The 6,000-nt window shown below is 40.0% G+C and overlaps 1 pseudogene; it reads right to left on the bottom strand.

Annotated features, from left to right (window-relative positions):
• The window catches only part of LOC111954591 (utrophin-like), a 241,603-nt pseudogene that overhangs the window by 126,287 nt on the left and 109,316 nt on the right, over positions 1–6,000 (bottom strand).

The raw sequence follows: 6,000 nt of genomic DNA, 5'->3' as shown, positions 1-6,000 counted from the left end.
ACAAAACCTATATGCATTGTGTAATATGATGTTACAGGACTGTCATCTGACGAAGTATATCAAGGTTAGTCCAAAATTATATATATTTTGCTGTATTGTTACGATCGCTAACCTGTGCTGCTGGTAAATTGCTTGTGTTTCTGGCTATTGTGCTAAGCTAATATAATGCTATATTGTGTTTTCGCTGTAAAACACTTAAAAAATCTGACATATTGGCTGGATTCACAAGATGTTGGGCTTTCATTTGCTGTACGCTGTGTATTTTTCAGAAATGTTTTAAGATGAGTAATTAGGTATTTGACGTTGGTCTCTGTAATTATTCTGGCAGCTTCGGCACACTATTTCAGATTGCAGCTGCAATGTAGAACTGTGATTTATACCTGAAATATGCACATTTTTCTAAAAAAACATATGCTATACAATAAATATGTTATCAGACTGTAATCTTATGAAGTTGTTTCTTGGTTAGTGGCTATTTATATCTTTTTTGGTCGAATTAGTGATGGCTACTGATGGAGTAAAAAACTGGTGGAGTAAAACAAGTGGTGTCTTTTGCTAACGTGGTTAGCTAATAGATTTACATATTGTGTCTTCCCTGTAAAACATTTTAAAATCAGAAATGATGGCTGGTTCACAAGATGTGTATCTTTCATCTGGTGTCTTGGATTGTGATTTAATGATATTTAGATGCTAGTATTTACTTGTGACACAATGCTAGGCTATGCTAGTCAGCTTTTTTACTGTGGGGGGTGCTCCCGGATCCGGGTTTGGGAGGAATTAGAGGTTAATGAAAGTTACATTTTTACATCATTTTATTTGAATATGGCGCTCTGTATTTTCCCTGGCTATACCCAGAGAGGTTAACTTCTTGCAACTATAGGGGGTGCTGTTCCGCATTAGCATATTTGTGTCTCCAAATTAAACTGCCTCGTGCTAAATTCTTGATCGTACAATATGCATATTATTGTTATTATTGATAGAAAACACCTTCTAGTTTCTATAGAAGTTGGAATTTTGTCTCTGAGTGGTACAGAACAATTTCTACAGCACTTTTCATGACAGGGTTCAGATTTCAGAAATTTTTACCTCTGATCTGGGGTCTGTTTATAAGGCCACAGTGAATGCTATGAAGAAACGGACACTGCCTACGTCTTCCTCTGGGTGTCTGTACGTCATCAGTTTTCAATGAAGTCGATGGGACGTTCACAGCCATTATAAATGACAAAAATGTACAGAGACCGTCCTTTCTCAACGTGCGCCTCAAGCGTGAAGGCCATCGGACCTGCCTCGTTCCAAATCGTTTTCTAACCAGCAATATTTCTCCGGTCATGTTTCAGTCGTTATAGTTGTTAAAAACATCATAATGTAGTTAATTTGAGCCGTTTTATCAATTTATATCCGTTTAGTGCGATTTTGAGGAATTTCTTTGTTGTGCGTTCTGAAAGTTTGGACACACGTTTTAGGGAGTCGGTCGTTGGTGGTGGACATTTCGAAGGACAGAGGACATCTATCGACCAAAAGACGTTTATAAACATAGAAAGGATACATTGCCCAAGAATATGATGGAAGAACAGCTCAAAGTAAGCATATTTAATATGATAACCGTGTTTCTGTCGAAATATTTTAAACGCATAATTCGCCATTTTGTTTGGTATAGCTTACTTGGCCAACCTGTATTGAAAAGTAAGGATAATTTTAAAAATGTAAATCCGCGGTTGCATTAAGAACTAATTTGTCTTTCGATTGCTGTCAACCCTGTATTTTTTAGTCAAGTATATGATTGCTTTCAATTAAACTAGATACCTCTGATAGATGACGTCAGACATATTGAGGCTTGATTTCCTAGTATTTTTATTGTGTAACCACGGTTTTGTATGGCTAAATATGCACCTTTTCGAACAAACTGTATATGTATATTGTAAAATGATGTTACAGGAGTGTCATCGGAAGAATTTCTGAGAAGGTTAGTGAAAAAATTAATATATTTTGGGCGGTGATTACGTATAGCGCTCTTTGGCTGGAATCGATGCTCTGGTAACGTTTGTTCATGTGGTATGCTAACTTATCGATTTATTGTGTTTTCGCTGAAAAACGCTTAGAAAATCTGAATATGGTCTGAAATCAAAGAACTGGGTCTTTCCATTGCTATGCTTTGTTCTATTTTTATGAAATGTTTTATGATGAGTAAATTGGTCATACACGTTGCTCTATCTAGTAATTCTAGTCGATTTGTGATGGTGGGTGCAATTGTAAACTGTGATTTCTACCTGAAATATGCACTTTTTTCTAACAAAAACTATCCTATACCATGAATATGTTATCAGACTGTCATCTGAAGAGGTTTTTTTCGGTTAGTGGATATCAATATCTTAGTTGAGCCGAATTGGTGATAGCACTTGAAGGAGTAAGAAACTGATGGAGTTAGAATGTGGTGTATTTTGCTAACGTGTTTAGCTAATAGATTTACATATTTTGTCTTCCCTGTAAAACATTTTAAAAATCTGAAATGGTGGCTTTATTCACAGAGTCTGTATCTTTCATCTGGTGTCTTGGACTTGTGATTTAATGATATTTAGATGCTACTATCTACTTCTGAAGCTATGCTAGCTATGCTAATCAGTGTGTGGGTGGGGGGCTGCCCGGATCGGGTTGATACTCGTGAAAGGTTAACTAACTTCCAGACGAGCTTCAATGCCATCAATCTCTCTTCCGTGGCCTCCAACTGCTCTTAATTGCAAGTAACTAAATACATGCTATTCAATCGATCACTGCCCGCCCGTCCAGCATCACTACTCTGGACGGCTCTGACTTGAAATACGTGGACAACTACAAATACCTAGGTGTCTGGTTAGACTGTAAACTCTCCTTCCAGCCTCAGATTAAGCATCTCCAATCCAAAATGAATCTAGATCGGCTTCCTATATCGCAACAAGCATGCTTACTACCCACCACTGCGACCTGTACGCTCTCGTTGGTTGGCCCTCGCTTCATACTCGTCGCCAAACCCACTGGCTACAGGTTATCTACAAGTCTCTGCTAGGTAAAGCCCCGCCTTATCTCAGCTCACTGGTCACCATAGCAGCACTCACCCGTAGCACACGCTCCAGCAGGTATATCTCACTGGTCACCCCCATAGTCAATTCCTCCTTTGGTCACCTTTCCTTCCAATTCTCTGCTGCCAATGATTGGAACGAACTGCAAAAATTACTGAAGCTGGAGACTCATATCTCCCTCACTAGCTTTAAGCACCAGCTGTCAGAGCAGCTCACAGATCACTGCACCTGTACATASCCCATCTGTAAACAGCCCATCTATCTACCTCATCCCCATACTGTATTTATTTATTTATCTTGCTCCTTTGCACCCCAGTATCTCTACTTGCACATTCATCTTCTGCACATCTACCATTCCAGTGTTTAATTGCTATATTGTAATTACATCGCCACCATGGCCTATTTATTGCCTTAACTCCCTTATCTTACACTCACTGTATATAGACTTTTTGTTTTCTTTTTTTCTACGGTATTATTGACTGTATGTTTTGTTTATTCCATGTGTAACTCTGTGTTGTTGTATGTGTCGATTACTATGCTTTATCTTTGACAGGTCGCAGTTGCAAATGAGAACTTGTTCTCAACTAACCTACCTGGTTAAATAAAGGTGAAATGAAGAAAAAAAAAWTTGGGACCATCATTTGTTTTTCAACAGGACAATGACACSTCCAGGCTGTGTAAGGGCAATTTGACCAAGAAAGAGAGTGCTGGAGTGCTGTATCAGATGACCTGGCCTCCACAATCACCCGACCTCAACCAAATTGAGATGGTTTGGGATGAGTCGGAGCGCAGAGTGAAGGAAAAGCAGCRAAATGAAATTGTAACGTGCACACTTTCAGTTTCTATCGCCTAGTCATCCATTTACATCATTCATTCAGTGAGGAGAGAAACACATTYGTGCCTGGCTGGTTACCAACGTCCCACAGCGCATTTGTCTTGGCCCGTTAAGGTAGGAATAGGTGTGGAAAAAACAGTTAAACAGGCTTTAAATACTTTTCTGTTTGTGATTAAAAGATTCGGACAACTGAGCAATGTAAAATACAAATATTTAGGAAAAGTCAGGGAAGGAGCAGGACGTTTGTTTGTTTTTTGGCAGATTTTTCCCCCTATGGCGGTTCTAGTGTTAAATACTTATTTTCTGTGTATTGGAATATTTTCAAATAATGTGGCCCGAATCAACTACTTCTACTGCAAGTATTTGAAATACATTTTTTTTTAAATAATGGCCTATAAACAGCCTATTTACAAATACATTCCAATATTCAGCTACTTGTCTTCTCAACAAAACAAAAACTTCTGAACACTTACTACGGAATGTACGTAAAAGTAATTGAGAAATAGTATTTCAACCCAGGTCTGTACAGTACTGACCATATGTCATCAGTATCTTACAGTAATGACCGTATTATGTTAGCAAAGATGTGTTGTTTAGTATTATGGGACTGACCGTATGTTGGCAGATTTGGTCTTGAGGTCGCTCCAGCGCTGGTTCATGTCGTCCAGTCGGTGCTGCAGAAACACTGCCTCCTCAGAGGTCCCCAGGGCCTTGACCATCTTGGGCCTGTTCCCGTCCACACTCTTATAGATATCATTATGGGCATCGATCTCTGCCTGGATATCCTACAGAGAAACGGAGAGAGGCTTGAGTTTGAACAAGTCTGTGCTATTCTTACAGTGTTACATAGAGTACAGAGCTTCAAAGCTGCACACGTATTATTGAATAGTTAAATAAAATCAACAAAATACTGTGCTTGTCACGTTCTATTAGCTTTAAAACGGTGGGACTGGAGAGGGGTGAAGGAGAGAGCGAATGATGGAGAGAAAGCCGTATGAGTGTGCTAGCTGGTCATGCGAGTGTGGAGGGACAGCTAGAGAAGCAAAGAGGGCAGAGCAGTTTAAACATCTTTCAAATGTACTCCACCTACTCAGGACTCTTGGAAAATAAATGCGTTCCAAACTCCTCTGCCTCCCAATAGAGAACCAATTCATTCAAAACCCCCTCCACACCCTAACCAAGCATTGTGGGTTTCCATACTAATAGTAATACCCTACTAATTAGCTGGTTGATAAACTGAATCAGGTTATTTACAACTGGGGTTGGAGTGAAAACCTACAGGAGGGTAGCTCTCTAGGAACAGGGTTGGAGTGAAAACCTACAGGGGGGTAGCTCTCTAGGAACAGGGTTGGTGTTGAAAACCACAGGAGGTACTCTAGGAACAGGGTTGGAGTGAAAACCTACAGAAGGGTAGCTCTCTAGGAACAGGGTTGGAGTGAAAACCTACAGAAGGGTAGCTCTCTAACTCTCTAGTTAGAGAGCCTTGTCCTAGGGTCTAGGTTGAAAATAACACAGGTTAAGACAATGTTATAATTCCATGCAGAAACGTTAGAAAATAAACAAATTCATTGGAACAGCGGCAGACTATTCACAACTAGCCTAGTGTAAGGAGGAAGTCAGTTATTTTCACAAGGGATAGAGGTGAATGGCCCTACTATGAATCTCTCGCTCTCTCTCGCCATCACAGTAAATGATCTCCCCACCACAAATCAAATGACTAAAGGTCATAACGAGAAATAACTCAGAGAGTGTGTGAGAGAGAGAGAGAGCGAGAGAGAAATAAAGAGAGAGACGTTGTGCCAGTCAGTTGGATGTGTTCCAGCTCATTCCCAAAGTGATTTTCTCTAACAATTTCCTTCCAGGGGAAGTTGCTGCCGAGGTGATGCTTGGAATACACACACACACACACACACCTACCCCCACACACACACACTAGTGCAATGAAATAGCCTTCTCATTGAGTGGTGGCAAAGGTGACACGTGCACATGCATACTCAAACATGTTTGTGGCATCAAATAGTCTAGTCATTGAGTGCTGCCACCATGAATGGCTACTTTGAGAGAGGGATGAAATATGAAGAGAGAGAAAAGCATGTTTCAAGTACTCCTTAA

This window comes from Salvelinus sp. IW2-2015, linkage group LG28, assembly GCF_002910315.2.
Source record: "Salvelinus sp. IW2-2015 linkage group LG28, ASM291031v2, whole genome shotgun sequence".
In the NCBI taxonomy this organism is placed as follows: domain Eukaryota; kingdom Metazoa; phylum Chordata; class Actinopteri; order Salmoniformes; family Salmonidae; genus Salvelinus; species Salvelinus sp. IW2-2015.
The sequence above is the reverse complement of the archived record's forward strand: the minus strand, read 5'-3'. Positions and strand labels throughout refer to the sequence as shown.